Source organism: Aquarana catesbeiana, linkage group LG04, assembly GCF_042186555.1.
Source record: "Aquarana catesbeiana isolate 2022-GZ linkage group LG04, ASM4218655v1, whole genome shotgun sequence".
Lineage (NCBI taxonomy): Eukaryota > Metazoa > Chordata > Amphibia > Anura > Ranidae > Aquarana > Aquarana catesbeiana.
This window is the reverse complement of record NC_133327.1, coordinates 179,120,353-179,144,126: the sequence shown is the minus strand read 5'-3', so window position 1 is coordinate 179,144,126 and position 23,774 is coordinate 179,120,353. Positions and strand designations below refer to the sequence as shown.

The window sequence follows — 23,774 nt, the reverse complement described above, 5'->3', positions numbered from 1 at the left end:
ATGACCTTGGGGTGCCTAGATATATTACACACATTTATTTGGATACAGCCTTGCATTGGTGAGTAATTGTCAGTCAAACTATCACAGTATCAAAAATTGAAAAATATCTTAGTAATAACAAGGTGTATATAGGCTGGTACTCAAGTTGTTACACTTAAGGATCGTACACACTATAAGAAAAATCAGGCAAACATTTTCGTACGATTTTCGTATAGTGTGTACACAGCTTTCGACAGCTGATTCCGAATTTTCGTACGAAAATTTCCAAAGGGACAAACTTCAAAATTGTTCACATACAGGAACAGAACAAACAATTTTCGTTTAATGTGTACCATTTTCGTACAAGAAAAATCCAAAAAGAAAGACTGCACGTGATCAGAAACAACAACAAAAAAAGCCTTTGTCATACGAATGTTGTTCATCGGTACATATGTGTTGTGACATATCTTTAAAAAAAATTATAAAATAAAAATCGGACAACGTTCACCCGATTTTCTTATAGTGTTTACCCCACGTTAAAGTGGTTCTCAAGCCTTAAGGTTTTTTCACCTTAATGCACTCTATGCATTAATATGAAAAACCTTCTATGTTGCAGCTGCCCCCCAGATCCCCCCCCATTTCTTACCTGAGCCCATCCGATCCAGCGATGTGCACAAGCACAGTGGCTCCTTCCGCTGTCTCTCTCCTCACGGGACAGATTGATAGCAGGAGCGATTGGCTCCTGCTGTTGACAATCAAAACCAGTGACACGGTAGTGGGGTCCAAGAGTCAATGGATGCAGCAGCAGGACTCAGGAGCAAGCATGCAGGGAAAACGGCTTTCCCTGGGGGTACCTGATAAAGAGAAGGGGCCTGTAGCGCTGGCAGGGGGCCCCAGAAAAGGGGGATAAGGGCTGCTCTGTGCAAAACCATTGCACAGGGAAGAAGAAGAAACGAAAGAAACAAACAAACGAAAGAAACAAACAAACGAAAAAGAAAGAAAGGCTTTATAACCACTTTAACAAGTACATGAAGCATTCCAGTGACCATAGGAAGCACCTACTCTCTGTGAAAACACCTAGAAACCCTCCACATGACAGAATCATTTTGAATGTGCTGTACCTGAAGGTAACCAGTTTCCTGAAGCTCGTTAACCTTGAAGAGACCACTCAGAATTCCTCATGCGTGAATGTAAACAAAGATCACATGGACAGCACTTACCGAAGGAATGTTCCAGGCAGGTAGAGGAGCGCACTGCAGTCTGTGTACAGAACACCAACAGATTTCTATTTAGTACACACAGGTATTCTGCAGAATCTCTGTAGTACTACTCTACAATAAACGGTTATTTTTCCATTACATCCCAAGCACGTGCACGGCCCATCTATTTATAGGAGAAGAATGCATTGGGCGTTTGGTTTCTCCGGCTCACTTGGTAAAGCTTTTTTACTGATGAATAAGCATTCAGTATCAATTCTTCACACAAACCATATTACAGACTCAGAATTTTAGGTTATTTTCCGAATGGGCTATGGCACAGTGCATAAATAAGGTCACTATGTAGTCTATACATCATTTAGCCCTGGGAAGAAAAAGCTTGCAGGCCTTTCGTTGTGGCATCAATACAAGAGGCAAGACCTGTGCATCCTCTGTTCATCCTATTCACAGCATGGTCTTTTAATGAGCAGTACATCTGGTCACATGGACCAGTTACTGGCTAGTAATAATGAGAATTATATATATATATATATATATATATATATATATATATATATATATATATATATATATATATATATATATATATATATATATATATATATATATATATATAACACACACACACACTACCCAACTAAGGAGCCACCTGAACATTACTTACACTTTCCATCCTTTTATCTAGGAGTAGAAAAAGGAGGATCTGATTGGTTAATATATCCACTGTCTGATCCTTTAAGCACTTTGATAAATGAGGCCTGCAACTTATATACCTGTCTGCAGCTGCCTATATCCCCCTATTTTCTTTCGTTTTTTAGATCTGTTTGTACAGAATGACAGAGGTGGCATCATCCGTCAACATGCATTTTCTTTGTGCGTTGCGTTTTAGAATTTGGAGTGGATAAAAGGTGAAAATCTGATTGAATAAAGTATGATGACTGCGCTTAGGACAATGTGTAGGTATGCAGCCCCATTAAGGAAGCTCCCCAGAGGTGCTTCAGAAATAAATATGTATATAAATGGGGTAGTGGCGCTCCCTAAAACTTGGTTGGGCAGGTGAGTAATAGAAAATGACAATAGTAATAGGGACCAATATACTGGCTCCACGGCGGGTGACCCCACCAGAGTAAATTGTATAAATAGATACCAGACAACAGTGAGGTAACAACACTCCCTATAAGGGATATACAGCATAGGTGAGTTTGCAAATAAATAAAGATATAGAATAATGAGAAATAGAATAATAATGAAACATATTACAGCCTCCTCACCATAAGTGATAGTGTTGGTAGGTGTACCTACCCTGATTATACATACATTACATGTGAGTGAAACTATACATAGTGCCTTATATAGTATAACCTTTCATATACGTGCACACACTTTAGTAGTATATAATGCTACACCTGTGAATAAAATACAAGTAGTGATAACCTCAAAATAACAAGGGTAGCGGTAAGCCTATAAGTGACCATATGGTTGAGCACCTAGATATATATTAGGCATCTACCAAATTATAAATCCTTAAACATAATCAGTGAACAGAAATAATTTAAACCTTAATTAGTTTTGAATCTTAATCAATTTATTTTATTTTATTTATTTATTTCAGGTACTTATATAGCGCCGTCAATTTACGCAGCGCTTTACATATACATTGTACATTCACATCAGTCCCTACCCTCAAGGAGCTTACAATCTAAGGTCCCTAACTCACATTCATACATACTAGGAACAATTTAGACAGGATCCAATTAACCTACCAGCATGTCTTTGGAGTGTGGGAGGAAACCGGAGTACCCGGAGGAAACCCACACAGGCACAGGGAGAACATGCAAACTCCAGGCAGGTAGTGTCCTGGTTGGGAGTCGAACCAGCGACCCTTCTTACTGCTAGGTGAGAGTGCTACCCACTACACCACTGTGCCGCCCAATTTATAAATTGTTTGTAGACAATCCACAATTAATAGGCAGTCCGTAACTGTGAAGAAGTCTTCAACACGGTGAAAAATAAAAAGTAAAAAATAAACTAAAAAACGTGACTTGAGTGCATTCAACGTCCTTGGTGACTTAGTGCTCCCCCTCAAGGGTCCCCACTCACCAGATCCATTCACCCCAAAGGGGTAATTCGCATTTAGATGTAACCTCTACGATCTCCCTGCCAGCGTAGTGGATGGATTTCCCAGGGTGGTCCTCAGCATACACAGGAGAATGGAGCTTTGTCACTCATATAAAAAGAAGGCATGGTGGACTCCCATAGTGTAGTACTTAAAATAAATTTATTCCAACATAAAATTCTTCCAATAAAAATACTACAGTCCAGCACAGCTGGCTATAGTAATACAGCAGCAAAAAGTAAATATATATATATATATATATATATATATATATATATATATATATATATACACATACATACATACACACATACATACACACACACACCAAGGGCATTGGTTTGCAAACTAGATGTGACTAGCACAAAATTGCTCTAATAAGTAAAAAATTCTAGCCGGGCAGCCCGTAGCGCAAGGTGGAAGTAAACCAAGCGTCTGCGTTCCACCGGCCTAATTTGCGGAAATGACGTAGCGTGCGTGGCGCCGTCGTACGCGTTTCGTCATAGACGTCCTCAGCGACGGTACCCACACGCCATGCACCACGTCATTTAGTAGGGAAGCAGCCATGTCGGTACCGCCGCTCATGAGCGAAGGCACCTATCATAATAGACTGTAGGTGGAGTTACACGCCTAATACATGCCTGATGTCCACAGAAGTGTGCGCAATGAGTGTCAAAACTCTAATGATTAAACTATATAAATTTTAATAGGTGTGCAGAGTCCGGCTATATGGATGATTTCCTACAGATGAACCACTCACGGGGCATATCAGATCATTAAAGAAATTATTTAGAAAATTGTTAACAATTAGTGATCCAGGTATTTAACATTACCAGTATATCCATAGATTCTAAGTGTGCAGGCCATAGACTACAGCTCCTATGGGGACCCCCCTATAGGCCATTTATATCCATCGCACTAGATGTAAATATAAATCTGAGTCTAAGGATGTACCAGCTATATCAATTTCCCAAATATACAATATAGACCATCATAGGCATAGATATGGTATATAGAAGGGCTCCCACGCTTAGAGATTACCTAGTGCAAAAGTCATCAATCCTCCAAAGTTGACCCAAATATTTCCAGAGATAAGGGGTTTTTACAAATGCCAAAAATGTTTACCATGCAGGGTCAGTAAAAAGCAACCTCGCAAAAGGGAAACCTTTAGATCCAAGATGGACCATAAAGAATATCGCATTAGGAAACTGATCACTTGTAACCTATGTCATTGAGTGCCCATGCCAATTGCAGTATGTAGGTAGAACTACCCAGCCCTTGTATGTGCATATACAAGAACATATTAAAAATATCAGGAAAGGGTTCCCTAAACATCATCTCTCCCGCCTTTTTGATGCAGTTCACAACAGGGATCCCACAGGGTTAGTTTTCTACGGGATTGACTGCGTCAAGGATCACTGGCAAGGTGGCAATAAAACCACACTTTTGTCACAAAATGAAACTAGCTGGATATATAGGTTGGGGTCCCTTGTTCCGAGGGGCCTCAACCTAGATATTGATTTAAACTGTTTCATAGCCAACCCCTAAGGGGGATCTGGGTAGGACTCCCCCCCCCCCCCCCCCCCCCCCCCCCCCCCCCCCCCTCTTTTTTAACTAAGCAGTTGGGCTATTAGAGTTCTGCCGTCACTAGTGTGAGTTACTCCCTTTGGGAGTTGCGGGTAGGCTGTAAGAGGTATATTAGTGGGCACGGTTATATACCTTAGATGTGGTTTAGATTGTAGTGACTCATGTATGTGCCCCCATATGCAAGTTGGTGGGCCTTATACTGGAGTTGGGCTATGGGTTTACATAGGAATGCATCTGTATGCATATACTACTGGTACACCTGCCCACAGTATTTACATAACCTGACCCTTATTGTGAGATCAAGGCTAAACAACTTAGCATATTTTGGGGCCCCTTTTTTATTAAATTATTAAATATATTTTTTTTTATTAGATATTCACAGTTACGTTCACTGGTATCTTACCTCTATTCTCACTGTCCTTCATACATCAGATAATTATTATCCCTATTGTCTTTACCATCTCCATATTGCCAATGACCCACTTATTATATAATGATCTATGCCTATGATGGTCTATATTGTATATTTGGGAAATTGATACAGCCGGTATAGCCTTAGACTCAGATTTATATTTACATCTAGTGCGATGGATATAAATGGCCTCAAGGGGGGTCCCCATAGGAGCTGTAGTCTATGGCCTGCACACTTAGAATCTATGGATATACTGGTAATGTTGAATACCTGGATCACTAACTTAACAATTTTCTAAATAAATAATTTCTTTAATGATCTGATATGCCCCATGAGTGGTTCATCTGTAGGAAATCAGCCATATAGCCAGACGCTGCACACCTATTAAAATTATATAGTTTAACCATTAGAGTTTTGACACTCATTGCGTACACTTCTATGGACATCAGGCGTGTAACTCCACCTACAGTCTATTATGATAGGTGTCTTCGCTCATGAGGGGTGGTACCGACATGGCTGCTTCCCTACTAAAGGACGTGGTGCATGGCGTGCGGGTACCGTCGCTGAGGACGTCTGACGAAACGCGTACGGCGGCGCCACGCACGCTACGTCATTTCCGCAAATTAGGCCGGTGGAGCGCAGACACTTGGTTTATGTCCACCTTGCGCTACGGGCTGCCCGGCTGGAATTTTTTACTTATTAGAACAATTTTGTGCTAGTCACATCTAGTTTGCAAACCAATGCCCTTGGTGTGTGTGTGTGTGTGTGTGTGTGTGTGTGTGTGTGTGTATATACACACACACACACACACACACACACACACACACACACACACACACACACACACACACACACACATATATATATATATATATATATATATATATATATATATATATATATATATATATATATATATATATATATATATACACACACACACACATACACATACATATATACACACTTTTTGCTGCTGTATTACTATAGCCAGCTGTGCTGGACTGTAGTATTTTTATTGGAAGAATTTTATGTTGGAATAAATTTATTTTAAGTACTACACTATGGGAGTCCACCATTCCTTCTTTTTATATGAGTGACAAAGCTCCATTCTCCTGTGTATGCTGAGGACCACCCTGGGAAATCCATCCACTACGCTGGCAGGGAGATCGTAGAGGTTACATCTATATGCGAATTACCCCTTTGGGGTGAATGGATCTGGTGAGTGGGGACCCTTGAGGGGGAGTACTAAGTCACCAAGGACGTTGAATGCACTCAAGTCACGTTTTTGAGTTTTTTATTTTTTACTTTTTATTTTTCACCGTGTTGAAGACTTCACAGTTACGGACTGCCTATTAATTGTGCATTGTCTACAAACAATTTATAAATTGATTAAGATTCAAAACTAATAAAGGTTTAAATTATTTCTGTTCACTGATTATGTTTAAGGATTTATAATTTGGTAGATGCCTAATATATATCTAGGTGCTCAACCATATGGTCACTTATAGGCTTACCGCTACCCTTGTTATTTTGAGGTTATCACTACTTGTATTTTATTCACAGGTGTAGCATTATATACTACTAAAGTGTGTGCACGTATATGAAAGGTTATACTATAGAAGGCAAAATGTATAGTTTCACTCACATGTAATGTATGTATAATCAGGGTAGGTACACCTACCAACACCATCACTTATGGTGAGGAGGCTGTAATAAGTTTCATTATTATATTATTTCTCATTATTCTATATCTTTATTTAATTTGCAAACTCACCTATGCTGTATATCCCTTATAGGGAGTGTTGTTACCTCACTGTTGTCTGGTATCTATTTATACAATTTACTCCGGTGGGGTCACCCGCCGTGGAGCCAGTATATTGGTCCCTATTACTATTGTCATTTTCTATTACTCACCCGCCCAACCAAGTTTTAGGGAGCGCCACTACCCCATTTATATACATATTTAAAAAGGTGAAAATCTATTGACCAAGACGTATTAATACATATTGCCAAGGCATCAAAAAAAAAAAAAAAAAAGGAAGGAGTTTAAAAAGCACACTGCACTGATATGGGAACTTCTACTATTTTTATTACAGGGACGTTATACATGCATTTAGCGCATTATAACACATGCATTAAAAAGTATAAATAGGCCATTAGCATTGTTTTTTTAATACTGTCCCTCTGTATATTTTTCCTGAACGCTTCACTCAATATTCAGGGCAGATTCAGGTTTCCCCATTTCAAAAAGAAATCGGGTGACTTAACAAAACTACTATATAGTAGGGCCGAAACAACAAATCGATTATGAAATTCATCGATTACTATTTTCATAATCGATTAATCGGCCAGTAATATAATGGGGTAAAAAAAAAAAAAAAAAAAAAAAAACTAAAATTAGCTTTATAGTACAAAAAGAGCAAATAATTGCTACTGTAAATATTACTTTCACTGTTGCACAGTAAAAAAAGTTAACCCCTTACAGTAGCGATTGTTTGCTCTTTTTGTACTAAAAAGGGCTAATTTTTTATTTATTTTTTTTTAACTCCTTACGTTACTAAACTATTTTACAACTTATGTTACTAAACGTTTTAGGTCTGCTTCACACCCATGTGTTTTTTGGTGCTTTTTGCAGAAACGCACTACAGTTCATTTAACGTTCACATCTATGCTTTTTTTCAGCTGCTGCGTATTTGGAAAGGGTCAGGGACTTTTTTCAAAGCAAAAACGGTGCTTTTTTTGGTTCATTATACTTCAATGGAGAATCTGCAGAAAAGCATGTAATGTGTTTTTGCAGCAATTTTGGGGGTTTTTTTTCCCTTTTTTTTTTAATCTGCCCAACAACAAATTGGCCAAAAAAAAAAAGGCATAAAAAAAAAAAAAAAAACCGCAAAAAACGCAAATCGCAGCAAAATCACGCGCACAAAAAAATCAAAACCCACAGCAAAAAGCGCGGCAGAAACAGATCAAAAGCAAACTGCATAGGTGTGTACCGAGCCTTATTCTGGCCATACACATCAATTTCATTGAATATTCATACGAAAAATCTTTGTACATTCACTGAATGAAAGAATGTTCTGAAATTTTCACTTGCTTTTAACATTCTGTTTTAAAATGGATGTACTATAATTTCTGAATGAAAACCACATACACTGTCTGAAAATTCCTTTGACCAAGAAGTTTTCTATTATTTCTAAACCTTCCCGTCACTGTGGCTGAACACAAACGTCGATTTGACCCCACTAACGATTAGAAAAGTGACGAACGTTCTTAAAATAAAATTTTTTTTTTGAGGGAAGACACTGTTTTTGTATGGCCAGCATTTAATACATTACAGTTATGTTTGAAAATCTGCAAAACAGTCTAACTTTTTTCAACCTCTAACAGTATCTCTCTTCTGTCCGTTATTCTGAGAGTTGATTAAAGATTTTACTCCCTAACCATACAGTTAGTTATTTATATGTACCGCTGCATATAGGAGATATTTAAGAATAAATTGCCTTTTTTTAAAACTTTACATATTAACCAAATTATACACCACACTTTTTTTTAAGGTTATTAACCAAAACAAAAATCGGCCAACTAATCGATTATGAAAATAATCATTAGTTGCAGCCCTACTATATAGTGAAAAAATACAGAATTTTTGGTTAGGGAATTGGGGTTACTATTAATACATGGTAGTATTTTGTATGAGAATTCCTCTTTTTAAAAGGGGTTGTAAAGTCTATCCTTTTTTTACCTTAATGCATTCCTTGCATTAAGGTAAAAAATGTTTAGGTGTCAGCATCTCCCCCTTAGCCCCCCTTTACTTACCCGAGACCTCATTCTATCCAGCGCCGTGCGCGTCTGCAGATCTTCCTTCCCTCACTTCCAGGTCTTGCTGGCTTCGCTGGGGCATGGACAGCCACTGGCTCCCAGTGCTGTCAATCAAAGCCAGTGACGAGGAAGCAGGGGGTGGGGCCGAGTCCCTCTGTCTGTGTCAATGGATGTAGCAGAGGGACTCGGGTGCAAGCACGCACGAGTGCCCCCATGGAAAGCAGCTTCTCATGGGGGCACTGGCCAGAGAGGAGGGGTCAGGGGCGCCGGCGGGGGGAACCAAAAAGAGGAGGTTCCCGCCCGCTCTGTGCGATTTCATTACACAGAGTAGGTAAGTATAGACATATTTGTAAAAAAATAAATAAATACCTTTACAACCCCTTTAAATTTTACAAGCCTTTATTTATACTTGTATTAAACATTTAGCACCCGATCACACCGATGCAACTTGTCATGCGATTTGACAGGTTCAAATCGCATAAGTCTCACACTATTGTCGGCAATGAAACTGCTAAAATAGGTGCGACACCGACTTTGCGGTGCCGCACCAATTTAAAGTTCATACACTATTTAGGCCGATTTTAGGTGCGACTTGCATGGACATCTGTCCATGAAATCGCACAGATGTCAGCCAAGTCACATCTGAAGTTGCAATGACGGCTTTATAATTGTGTGATTTTAATAAAGACGCACGATTTGAAAGTCGGATTTGGTGTGACCGAATTCTTACATGCAGACCAAGCTGTCCAAACGTAAACATTACAGGGTTTGGGACAAATTAGAACACGGACGGGGTATTTACAACTGTCAGCTTTGGTATGAATGGAGGAGGCGGACCTTTCATTCATCTGCCCATCTTCCGTTCACAGAGCACTCATTGCAGGAATTGATAGCACAGCTTCTATGAATGGGGAATAGTCTGCACTTTTGATAAGGAACTGTAAGCCCCGGTTCACACAGGGGCGGCACTACTTGCAGGTCACCTCAGCGAGGCGACCTGCAAACGACTTCCGCGGCGACTTGCAAAACGACTTCTGTATAGAAGTCTATGCAAGTCGCCCCGAAGTAGTACAGGAACCTTTTTCTAAGTCGGAGCGACTTGCGTCGCACCTATTAGAATGGTTCCATTGTACAGAACGGGAGGCGACTTGTCAGGCGGCTAGGTCGCCTGACAAGTCGCCCCTGTGTGAACCGGCTCTAACTGTTCAAGCTTTTCATTAACAATGGCAGCACTGGAAGATCACAGCTGTGTGAGTAACTGCCGGGCTGAGAACTAAAGATTTCAAGAAAAAGTTCAGCTTTAAAGTGGTTGTTCTATTGTAGTATCCCCCTCTGTGTGTGATTTATAAAAATAAATGCTGCAAATACCTAATTTCACTACCGAGATTGCGATCACACTCCTTATTTAATTGGTTGCGGACCTCGCTCACGGCATTACATTGAGAGGGAGCGTCGTGTCAACATCTCTGGAAGAGAAGAGGGAAGAAGACCTCTCAGAAGACCGGGCTCCTCCGCTAGCAAAAGAGCAGCAAAAGAGCGGAAGATAGTGGAGGAGCCCAGCAGAAGGAAGAAGGCACCGGAGAAGAACCAGAGAGCGCTGAGACGACACCGGAGAGAGGGAGAAGAGGCCTGAGAGACCCCCGAAGTCTGCAGAAGACCCCCGGAGCTGCCTAATAAATTACTTTTAAACCTGTGTAGTTTTTTTGTAGTGTGTTTTTTTTTTTTATTGACACTTTTTTCCCCAGGTGAATGGGTAGGGGTACAATGTACCCTATACTCATTCACATAGGGTGGGGGGCCGGGATATGGGGCCCCCCCCATCTAAAAGGGGGTTCCCGAATTCCGATAAGCCCACTGCCCACAGACCCCGACACCAACAGCCAGGGTTGTCGGGCACCCGCAGCGTGCCCCAAAGCACCAACCCCCCATGTTGAGGGCATGCGGCCTGGTAAGGTTCAGGAGGGGGGCGCTCGCTCAACCCAACCCCCTTTCCTGACCGGCTGGGCTGAGTGCTCGGATAAGGGTCTGGTATGAATTTTGGGGGGACCCCTACGCTGTTTTTTTGGCATAGGGGGTGCCCCTTAAAATCCATACCAGACCGAAGGGCCTGGTATGCTCTTGGAGGGGAATCCATGCCGTTTTTTTATTTAAAATTTGGCGTGGAGTTCCCCCTCAAGAGTCATAACAAACAGTGCCTGGCATTGGCGGGGATCCCAATCGGATCCACATGCTTGTCGCTCTTTAGGAAAGGAAAGAACGTTTTTCCTTTCCCAATGAGCGAGCCAGCTCTGCGCTGCTATCCACAGCTGACACAGTACACTGCGATTACTTGCGGTTATATGCGGATAGCTGCGATAAATCGCTCCTGGACGCAGTCAATTCTATTTTTTCCATCCGCACAGAACCGCATGTAATCAAAACGCAGCTAAACGCAGTGTGTGAATGGGGCCATAGGAAAGCATTGTGTGGGTTTAGCTGTGGTAGAAAATGAAGCTAAAAGCACCATTCTATCCATCCGTGTGAAAGGGGCCTTATGAGAGCAGCAGGAGGGGCAGCTCACACACAGAGAGGGGAGGGGGAGGAGGACACAGGAGCAGAGAGAGGACAGCAGATAGCAGAGGCACGTACACTGAAAACGATGTCTGGTCTCAGCAGCCACAATACACCGTGGAGGGGAGAAACTGGCAGATCAGCCAGGTTTTTAGGTGTTACAGGGGGCCAAATGACACAGGACAAGCACTGTCATATAACATGCTTTAAAAGGAGCAGGATCCATTTTTTGGGGGCTAAACGATTTAAGCACCGGAAGATTTACCCTCCTTCACGACCAGGCCATTTTTTGTGATATGGTATTGCGTTACTTTAACCGACAATTGCGCGGTCGTGTGACGCTGTACCTAATGTATGTCTTTTTTTTCCCCCACAAATAGAGATATATATATATATAAATTTTTTTTTTTTTTTTTAAACGCTCCCCGTCCCACCGAGCTCGCATGCAGAAGTGAACACATGTGAGCAGCGCCCACATATGAAAAACGGTGTTCAAACCACACATGTGAGGTATCACCACAATTGGTAGAGCGAGAGCAATAATTTTAGCTCTAGACTTCTTCTGTAACTCAAAACATGCAACCTGTAGAATTTTTTTAACCGTCGCCTATGAAGGTTTTTAAGGGTAAAAGTTTGTCGCCATTCCACAAGCAGGCGCAATTTTAAATAGTGACCTGTTGGTATGAATTTACCCGGCGTAACATCATCTTTCACAATATAAAAAAAAAAAAAATGTGCTAACTTTACTGTTGTCTTATTTTTTAGTTCAAAAAAATTTTTTTTCCAAAAAAAAAAAAGAAAAGCGCGCTTGTAAGACCGCTGCACAAATACGGTTTGACAGTAATTATTGCAACGATCGCCATTTTATTCTCTAGGGTGTTATATAAAAAAAATTTAAAAAATATATATATATATATATATATATATATATATATATATATATATATATATATATATATATATATATATATATATATATATATATATATATATATATATATATATACATATATATACACAACAGAATTGGGGGGGGGGTTAATAAATATATAAAAATTTTCTAGCAAAAAAAGGTTTTTAACTTAAACACTAAATCTCAGAAAGAGGCATGGTCCTTGAGTGGTTAAAGTCCATCTAAAACAAGCCTGCCTTCAGAAATGTGGCTGTGTAATTTCACTGTGGAACAAACAGCGTTGTCGCCCCCCCTCTTCCTACCTAGGGAACTTGAAAAATCAACAGATCTACTGCATGGCTCAAAACCTCCACTGATCACAGTTCTATTCTCACTGGGCTCAACTCACAAGCTGTTTATTTGTTGTTTTCATAAAATATGGGTCTCTCTCTTTTTTTTTTGTATCTCAGTGCTGCAGACTTCCTCTATCAGATACTTCCTCAGGTGGCGGCTGGACAGACTTCCTGATGGTGACAACTGTGGACTATGGCTGCACAAACTGTCAGTATGGCTGCTCCCCATCAGTGAGCCATGTGACAGGAGACAGAGCATTGTCATCTCATAACAGACTGTGCTTATTATTGAGGCACGTGACAGGATGACAACACATGTCAAAACATAATCGCCAGCACACCACTGATGTTCAAAATAACATCCAAGAATTTATGCTGCTTACCCCCTGCCCACCATAGACTCGCTGCGGCCGAGTGGCACAGGCAGGGCGGACAACATGGTGGTATGGTGGATGGCTTGCTTCCTGTGATTGGGCACAGCGCAAGTTTTGGCAGCTGATTTCAGCCAATGAGCTGTGTACTGTGAACAGCGATCTGGAGGTTTCTTCTTTATGCAAAGCAGGGAGAAAAAAGAAACAAACAGCCAGATAGAAAAGTAAAAGCAGCACATTACACATTGTTAGGCACATAGTTAACCCCTTGAGTTTCCATGGATGTTAACCCCCTTCCTAGCCAGTGTCAACACTGATCACTGTATTAGTTTCACTAGTGAAGTTAGTATCCCACCCAGATAGTATTAGTGTCTGTTAGAGCCAGATTGCCCACCAACTTATCAGAGTCACACTATAAATCGCCAACCACCACCATTACAATATAGGTGCGTAAATTCATTATATATATATATATATATATATATATATATATATATATATATATATATATATATATATATACTTTTTGGCCAAAATTTCTGAAGAAATTTGTTTTTGTTGAATATTTTCTATAACAGAAAGAAGAAAACATCAGGTTTGTTTTTTTTTTTGTTTTTTTTTTAAAAGTTCGGTCTTTTTACGTTTATATCTTAAAATTAAAAAAAATAAATAAATAAAAAACTCAGTGGTGATCAAATACCACCAAACTAAAGCTCTTTATGGGGAAAAAAAAAAAAGATAGAGAATTTAATTTGCATACACTAGCCTTTTTTAACCAAGGTGCCTTGGCAAAATCCAAAAAAAATGATCAAAATTGTATACAAGCCAGCAGGTGGATGAAGCCTGCCTTTTAGTTACACAAAGCCACAGGTTTTCATTGTGCACCATTACGACTTTCTAGACACTGGCATCATAACAGCCAATGACGTCATTAGTTGATAAGGAGGATGTTGGTTGCCTCCACAGCATCATTGTTTAACCCTCCTTTGCTCCTCTCCCTGAGGTCACATTACCTGAACTGATGGAGAAGAGAAACATTGGCATACTAGTCAGTACCAGTGTGCAAAACTGCATTTGCTTTGGAAGAATAAATCACCTCTAATGTTGGGTTAGAACACCCAACATTAGAGGTGATTTATTCTTCCAAAGCAAATACAGTTTTGCACACTGGTAAATTCTGTAAAGCTATTAGATTTTTTTTTTTTACATTTTATAATGGATTGTCTATAATTTTAAAGGGTGCCTCAACTGGAAAAAAAAAAAAAAAAGTTGATAAACACTGGTGTACACAAATGTTGCATGACCACACCATTGCCAGTTAAAGTAGCGCAGCACTGGATAGCAAAAAAATGCCCTGGTCTTGAAGGGGGTAAAACCTTCTGGAGCTCAAGTCGTTAAAGTGATCACATCACTGCAGTGTATTGTGACGTTTGTGCACCACACAGGAGCCCTTCATCAGACATGTGATGACAAGGACAGCGTGTTGTCATCTCAGAACAGGAAGTCCCCATCAGTGAAGCATGAGACAGGGTGACAAAGCAGGAGCACCTCTAGGAGACAGGAACAGAGTGTTGTCATTTCATGACAGGATGTGCCAGAACAAGGAACTTCCTGGCAGGATCGTCAGGTATTATTATGATGGATTTAAACCGACTGAACACCACTGTTGCGAAATTAATATATATATATCCCCCGATACCACTTTTTTATTTAAGACTGACTACAAGTACACACAAGTATTCCCCCCCCCGCCAAGTACTCACTGATACCGATTCTTTTTTTAATGTCGTGTGACAGTGGCACTAATATGCAGCGCTGATAGGCACTAATGAGGCGTGGTCTGCATCAGTAGTTTTATTTTACAATTTCATGTTTTACAATTAATTTTTATTATTTTTTTACAATGCATTTTTTTTGGCCCTGTTGGAGGGGGGGCTTTGGTGAGATATCAGGGGTCTAAACAGACCCAAAATCTCACCTTATAGACAGGCAAAGGGACTGAGGTCACAGATTGCCCAGTCCCATTATCTGCAGACTCAGCTGCACTGAAGATGAATGGACAGGAGGCTCCTCTCCATTCATAAACACAGGTTATGATGCTCAGTTATGAATGCAGAGTCCGTGAGCATTCAGAAAAGGAAGGAGCCAGTAAATGACAGATTTACCAGCTCCTTCCTCCACTCTCCATCCTGACAGATCCACCTTGGGGGAGACCTTGGGAACTGAAGAAAGGGAGGAGGACACAGAGGGACAATCGGGGGTGATCAGTCCAGCGATGGGGGCAGTTAAAAGCACCGATCTCCCTGTATAACTTTTACTAAAGCAATTGACAGCTGCAGGAGGGAAAGGAGGAGAAGCGGCTGTCAGAAAAGCTATACAGGGCGATCAATGCTTTTAACTGCCCACCACTGCCACACCAATCATCTGTAAGGCTGCCCGCCCCCCCACTGAGCTTGAGGACGCCTGGTCCGATATAACAAGTATCAGATTAGGTATCAGGGCATGAGTACAGATACTTGTGCAAATGCTTGGTATTGGCACCAATACTAGTATTATCATTTTATTTTAGATATTTTGATCATCATGGTGTGCGTATATATATATATATATATATATATATATATATATATATATATATATATATATATATGTGTGTGTGTATGATTACACACAGACACATACACACTGTGTGACTATCATGCAGGATCTGTATCCCCCAATGTAAATGAGCCCCTCCTAATCAGTAAGACGTCACCTCGGTAATGACGGTTATTGTTGTGATGTGACTGATAACGGCCTGATCACATCTCTCCAGCTTCTCCCTAATAAGAGATCTATGGAGGAGCCCATAGACGAGCCGTGTGGCGGGTGTGATCAATAATGCACGGTGCTGATCATAGTAGGCTCATGATGGGTGACCGCCAGTAACCTTGGCCAGTTTCCCTGGTGACGGGTTCTAAATACGGGAGAGGAGACACTAACTCACCCGGAGGACGGCCCGGTTGCCCCGGTGTTGATGGATGCTGCACGCACAGAAGACACACGTAGAAGATGCTCGCCGCAGCCGGTGTCACCGCCGTGAACACGCACAGCAAGCCAATGACGCCGCCAACACACCGCCAGCAGCCAATCAGCGGCCTGCAATGCAGAGGTGTTCCACTACCCCTTTCGCTTTACACCGAGCCCCGCCCTCCACATCCTTCCTCTCAGTGTCATTGAGTTCGATGAGAGGGCGGCACTGATTGGCTGCAGAAAGTGGCGCGTTGGTGGGGGCTGGAGTGTGATGTCACGGTGGGCGGAGATGAGGTTATTAGAGGTTAGAATTGAGACGGAATGTAGGAGGTAAGCATGGAGCCACATGTGTAATAATAGAGAGCTGGCGGTCAGTACGCTGAGAGCGGGAGACGGTCCCTTAGCAGTTACCATGGGGACGGCAGCGGCCGTTTCTCAGAGCCGCCGGGCACACGTGTAGCCAAACAATAGTAACCATAGAGCTGATGGGTAATACAAATAACGAGAATGAGGGAAGAAATGTGTATGAGAGAGTTCCTCATACTTCATACACAGGTCATATCACTGTCATGGTCTATAGGAGTGCATGGCTGGAGGGGGGGGAAATACTTCACATTAGTGGGCACATAATGTCCCTGAGATCACCGAGGGCCTATACACAGGCGAGGGGTCTATACACAGCCGAGGGCCTATACACAGGCGAGGGGCTATACACAGGCAAGGGGCTATACACAGCCGAGGGTCTTTACACAGGCGAGGGTCTTTACACAGGCGAGGGTCTTTACACAGGCGAGGGCCTATACACAGGCGAGGGCCTATACACAGGCGAGGGTCTATACACAGGCGACGAGGGCCTATACACAGGCGAGGGTCTATACACAGGCGAGGGTCTATACACAGGCGAGGGTCTTTACACAGCCAAAGGCCTATACACAGGCGAGGGTCTTTACACAGGCGAGGGTCTTTACACAGGCGAGGGTCTATACACAGGCGAGGGTCTATACACAGCCGAGGGCTTATACACAGGCGAGGGCCTATACACAGGCGAGGGCCTATACACAGGCGAGGGTCTTTACACAGCCGAGGGCCTATACACAGCCGAGGGTCTATACACAGCCGAGGGTCTATACACAGGCGAGGGCCTATACACAGGCGAGGGCCTATACACAGGCGAGGTTCTTTACACAGCCGAGGGCCTATACACAGCCGAGGGTCTATACACAGCCGAGGGCCTATACACAGGCGAGGGCCTATACACAGGCGAGGACCTATACGCAGCCGAGGGCCTATACGCAGCCGAGGGCCTATACACAGGCAAGGGTCTATACTCAGACAAGGACTTATACACAGGTGAGGGTCTATACACAGCCAAGGACTTATACACAGGTTAGGGTCTATACACAGCCGTGGGCCTATACACAAGCGAGGGTCTATACGCAGCTGAGGGCCTATACGCAGCCGAGGGCCTATACGCAGACGAGGACTTATACGCAGGCGAGGGTCTATACACAGCCGTAGGCCTATACACAGGCGAGGGTCTATATGCAGCCGAGGGCCTATATGCAGGCGAAGGCCTATACGCAGGCGAGGGCCTATACACAAGCGAGGGTCTATATGCAGCTGAGGGCCTATATGCAGCCGAGGGCCTATACGCAGCCGAGGGCCTATACGCAGGCAAGGGTCTATATGCAGACGAGGACTTATACACAGCCGAGGGCCTATACACAGCCGAGGACCTATACACAGGCGAGGGCCTATACACAGGCGAGGGCCTATACACAGGTGAGGTCCTTTACACAGGAGAGGGTGTATACACAACTGAGGATCTATACACAACCGAGAGTTTATACACAGCCGAGGGCATATACACAGGTGAGGCGGCGGGGCTGCACTGGTCAGCTATACACAGGGTCTATACACAGGCAAGGGCCTATACACAGCCGAGGGCCCATACACAGGCAAGTGCCTATACACAGCCGAGGGCCTATACACAGGCGAGGGCCTATACACAGGCGAGGGTCTATACACAGCCGAGGGCTTATACACAGGCGAGGGCCTATACACAGGCGAGGACCTATACGCAGCCGAGGGCCTATACACAGGCAAGGGTCTATACTCAGACAAGGACTTATACACAGGTGAGGGTCTATACACAGCCAAGGACTTATACACAGGTTAGGGTCTATACACAGCCGTGGGCCTATACACAAGCGAGGGTCTATACGCAGCTGAGGGCCTATACGCAGCCGAGGGCCTATACGCAGGCGAGGGTCTATACACAGCCGTAGGCCTATACACAGGCGAGGGTCTATACGCAGCCGAGGGCCTATATGCAGGCGAAGGCCTATACGCAGGCGAGGGCCTATACACAAGCGAGGGTCTATATGCAGCTGAGGGCCTATACGCAGCCGAGGGCCTATACGCAGCCGAGGGCCTATACGCAGGCAAGGGTCTATACGCAGACGAGGACTTATACACAGCCGAGGGCCTATATACAGGCGAGGGCCTATACACAGGCGAGGGCCTATACACAGGTGAGGTCCTTTACACAGGAGAGGGTGTATACACAACTGAGGATCTATACACAACCGAGAGTTTATACACAGCCGAGGGCATATACACAGGTGAGGCGGCGGGACTGCACTGGTCGGCTATACACAGGGTCTATACACAGGCAAGGGCCTATACACAGCCGAGGGCCCATACACAGGCAAGTGCCTATACACAGCCGAGGGCCTATACACAGGCGAGGGCCTATACACAGGCGAGGCGGCGGGGCTGCATTGGTCGGCTATTCCAGCATGGTCTCATTGCAAGACAAAGCAAAATACCTCATCTCATACATTGCCAAATCACATCATCGCACTGCAGAATATGGCAGTCCGTCCTTGTTTTCAACACAGCACTGTATGACGCAATCCACTGCCTCACACTGCACGATGACCAATACAACCTAAAGCAGAACTTTACAAATTACAACATGATAAAAAAAATAATCTTCTTTAGCAAGGAACATAACAGGAACGTGGACAGCAACTGAGCATGTGCAGAGCAGGGTGAGACAGTGTATTACCTGATTTGAAACAGTATAGACAGGAATTAATTTTATGACTAAAGGTCCACTTTAATGAAATGTCTGTGTGACAGTTGGTTTAAAATAAAAAACCATGCAATCCCACTGTGCACCACATTGTAATGCTGCGACTTGTGCAAATTAGCCCCATGCCCTAATGTCAGGAGGGGGGGGGGGTTAAAAGCCCCAGTGTCAATAGGAGTAAATAATAGAAAATTCACTGGTATCAGTGAGAGTAATAAATGCCTAGTGCCAGTGGGAGTAGTAAATGCCCAGTGTAAGTGGGAGTGATAAATGCCCAGTGCCCGTAGGGCTAATAAATGCCCGGTGTCAGTGGGAGTATTACATGCCCTGTGCCCGTGGGACTAATAAATGCCCAGTGTCAGTGGGAGTACTAAATGCTTAGTGCCAGTGGGACTAATAAGTGCCCATTGCCAGTGGGACTAATAAAGGCCCAGTGTCAGTGGGAGTAATACATGTCCAGTGTCAGTGGGAGTAATACATGTCCAGTGTCAGTGGGAGTAATAAATGGACAGCATCAGTGAGAGTAATAAATTTCCAGTGTCAGTAGTTGTAATAAATTCCCAGTGTCAGTGAGGGTAAGGCCTCATGCATACTGGGCATCAAAAACACCACTTTTAAGGCCGCTTGTTTATTTTTCTGCCTCTAAACACCCCTCCATGTTAGCCTATGTGTCCATGTACACATAGCCTTTTGCAGGTGCTCAAAACCCAGAGCTAGCAGATTCAAGAGAGAAGCATGTTGTTACTAAAATACACCTGACACTCCTAAACATGTGTAAAGTGGCTAAACACATGTAAATGCTGGGTGCATCAAGAATTTATTTCAATGGCCAGAATAAATTATTCTAAATTACTGCAATTTCAAAAGGCAGGTTAAAGGAATAGTAGTGGTAAATAAAAATGCACTTATTGGTTTAACTAATAACTTTTTTTTATGATTCTTTAACGGGGAGTGGCAGGGGGTGTGTCCTATGCCTTCATACTTTTGCTAATAGATCTCCCTCGTTCCCCAAAGTTGGAGAAATGCAAGTGGCCAATTCTAAACACATCACACAGACATCGTTGTCACATCACTGTCGTCACCATCAGGAATCCTGTCCTGAGAAATATCATGCAGCCATCCTTACATGTAGACAGGGATAGGCTGCAGAAGATCAGCAACACATATTTCTATAATATTATATATATATAATTTATAAAAAATAAATAGTGATTGTTTATGATACAGGATGCTTTAACAAACCTTGTGTCTTACTTGGGGTTTACATCTACTTTAAATCTCAAAACCTGTCAATGATTAAAGTCATTCCTATGAGGCATTTACTTCCAAGAGACCATTATTTTGATTGCAATCTATTTCAGTCACCTTTCACTTTGTAGTCTGGATGCCGCACAGGTTCCAAAAAATACAAAAGGTGTGATTTGCATAGTGTAAGGCTGGCAAAGTATGTGGTCATTATGACTGGGGAACTAATAGAAAAACAAAGTTAGCGATCACAGCATGTCAAGCCATGCAAAAACTATGCTTTGTGGTCAATATTAACAGAAATATCCCTTTTCACTTGCACGTAAATGTTTGGTACACCCAGATTTGTAGGCAACACATGTTTTTTCTACTATAAAAGAGGTAAATAAGGTGCTCCCTCTATTGACTATTGCAACTCCCTCCTTCTTGCCTCATCTCTACACAGGCTCTTCATTATATTATGAATGAAGCCATCAGACTTATCCACCTCACCAACCACCATCCACTGCCTCTAACTGACAATCCCTCCACTGGTTTCCACTTCCCAACACATACAATTCATAACAGTAATAACATACAAAGACATCCAGAACTCTGCTCCAGGCCGCATCACCTCACAATATAGTATCACCCAAAACAATCTTCTCTGCTCCTCCCAAGACGTCCTCCTGCTAACCCCCTCTTCACCTACTCCCAGGACTTCACCAGAGCTCTTCCCATCCTCTGGAACTTCCCCCAAGCTCTCCAGCTTTATGCTACTCTGTATTTTAATTATTTCTAGCCTGCTCCTGTTGAAGTATAACTAAAGATAAAACCCTTTTTTTTCGGTGGAGAGGGATTAGAACCAAGAGTGAAAATGACAGAATATTCAACTTCTTGGGTTGGGATAACCAACCCAGCAATAGAGGGGAAATCATCCAATGGGGACACCAAAGCCTTGTTCATACAGGCACCAATGCTTGTACACCATGAACAGGTCATTTGATTAACTGGCTGGTGCTGCATGCAGGTAGTCCATTTGTCTGTTAGGCCACCCATCCTAATATGACAGTGGGAGTAATAAATGCCCTTTATCAGTGGTCAATGGGAAAAATAAATGTCCAGTGTCAGTGGTAAGTGGGAATAATAAATACTCAGTGTCAGTGGTCTGTGAGATTATTAAATGTCCAGTGGCGGTGGTCATTGGGATTAATAAATGCTTAGTGACAGTGGTCAATGGTATTAATAAATGCCCAATGTCAGAGGTCAATGAGAGTAATAATTTCCCAATGTCAGAGGTCAGTGAGAGTAATAATTTCCCAGTGTCAGAGGTCAGTGAGAGTAATAATTGCCCAGTGTCAGAGGTCAGTGGGATTAATAAATGCCCAGTGTCAGAGGTCAGTGGGCGTAATAAATGCTCGGTGTCAGTAGTAGTAATAAATGTCCGATGTCAGTGGTCAATGGAAGTAATAAATGACCAGTGTCAGTGGTCAGTTGTTTTAATAAATACCCAGTGTCAGTGGTCAAAGGGAGTAATAAATGCCCAGTGTCAGTACATGCTCAGTGTCATTGGTAGTAATAAATGCCCAATGTCAGTTGTCAATGGGAATAATAAATGTCCAGTGTCAGTGGGATTAATGCCCAGTGTCGGTGGTCAATGGGAGTAATAAATGCCCAGCGTGTTTTTATCACCCCCAACCACATGTGTAAACAATCTCTTCTTGATGCTCTGCTAGGCACTGCTGCACCTCAGAAAACGTGATCCTACTTTACTAGCCTTAGTAAAGGGAACCTGTCAGAATAGAAATGTATTGGAGTTTCTTTGTCAGCTTGGCTTTAAAGTGGATGTAAACCCAATGTCATCCTTTCTAAACTACTGCCATAGGGGTTATCTATAAGGATATACATGCCTCCTGCATGTACCTTTACCTGTCAAATGTCTCCCCTCTGTCTGTTATGAGACCCGAAAAACTGCATATTCTGTGGGTGGGTCTGTTGTCTGGAGCTCGGTGGGTGGAGTCGTGATGTCAGTAGACTCCCCGCCCACCTCTACACTCCCCTTGTCAATATGCATTTTCTCCTGTGTATTTCTTACACTGAACTTCTGCTGAACTTCTGCTATGATCTCTAACAACCAGTGAAAAGACAGGAAAGTAACCACATGACTTCAGCATGCCAAATCATGCTGAGGTGTGGAACAGCCAATCCTTGCAGAGCTGCTTAAGAAAGGAGTGGGGGTGGGAATTAAAAAATAATGCCTGTGTCTTAGACTAGTGCACGAGATATGTAAATCACCTGTCACTCACAGCAAGGGGGAGGATTTGACAAAGTTTTTCTCAGTTTGTCAAGATTTATCTCACTGAACAATAAAAGAGGATTGCTCAGAGATGGATTAACTCTATGTGGCAAGACTGGGCTCAAATGATAGCAAATCTTATACTCTACAGTATGATAAAAAGAAAAAAAAATTCGGGTTCACATCCACTTTAAAGTGAAGTGGAAGTAAATTTCTGTTTTAAAAAAATGCTGACAGGCAGGCTGCTTTATGACAGATTAGGCCCTGTGGGGTCAATTCACTAACAATTATCGCATGTGATTTTTGTGTTTTATGGGACAGATCACATTCGATAATAAAAGAGTCAATTCATTGAAAAAAATATCAAATTTAAGTCAAACCCCTCCCACACATGAGATACTTCATTAAAGTCAATTCGCCACAAAAACCACAACAGTCAGTCAATATTTTAGGAATATACAAAGTAACAATGTGGGGAACTCTACAATGGCCAGGAAATTAAAGGTATACAATGTATTAGTGTAGAGGTGTTATGTCCTGAGCTCTGAGATGTAAATAAATTGTAACATTTCACTAGAAGGTGATGGTCTGTGAATAAAGGCACCCTAGGGCAAGGTTCACTTTTGTCAAGGTCAGGAATGCTTGCAAAATCGTGCACGTTGCCGACCTACAGGAGAAACACGCTGCTCTTTAGCAAACGTGGGGGGGTTACCATTAAGGTGGTTCAAAAGGCAGAAGGTTTTTTTCCCCTAATGTATTCTATGCATTAAGAAAAAAAAAAAACCTTCTAGGGGCAGCATCCCCCCTTATAGTTACCTGAACCCCATTTCGATCCAGCGATATGCA

At 42.5% G+C, this 23,774-nt stretch overlaps 1 protein-coding gene across 1 annotated transcript in view; it reads right to left on the bottom strand.

Moving 5' to 3' along the window:
• Nucleotides 1–16,483, bottom strand: part of ACSL3 (acyl-CoA synthetase long chain family member 3) — a 128,937-nt gene extending 112,454 nt beyond the window's left edge. Inside the window, exon 1 of the mRNA XM_073625955.1 lies at nt 16,286–16,483. The gene's annotated coding sequence lies outside the window, so the exon portion shown is untranslated. The remainder of the gene's footprint in view (nt 1–16,285) is intronic.
• Between the last annotated feature and the right edge of the window lie 7,291 nt (nt 16,484–23,774).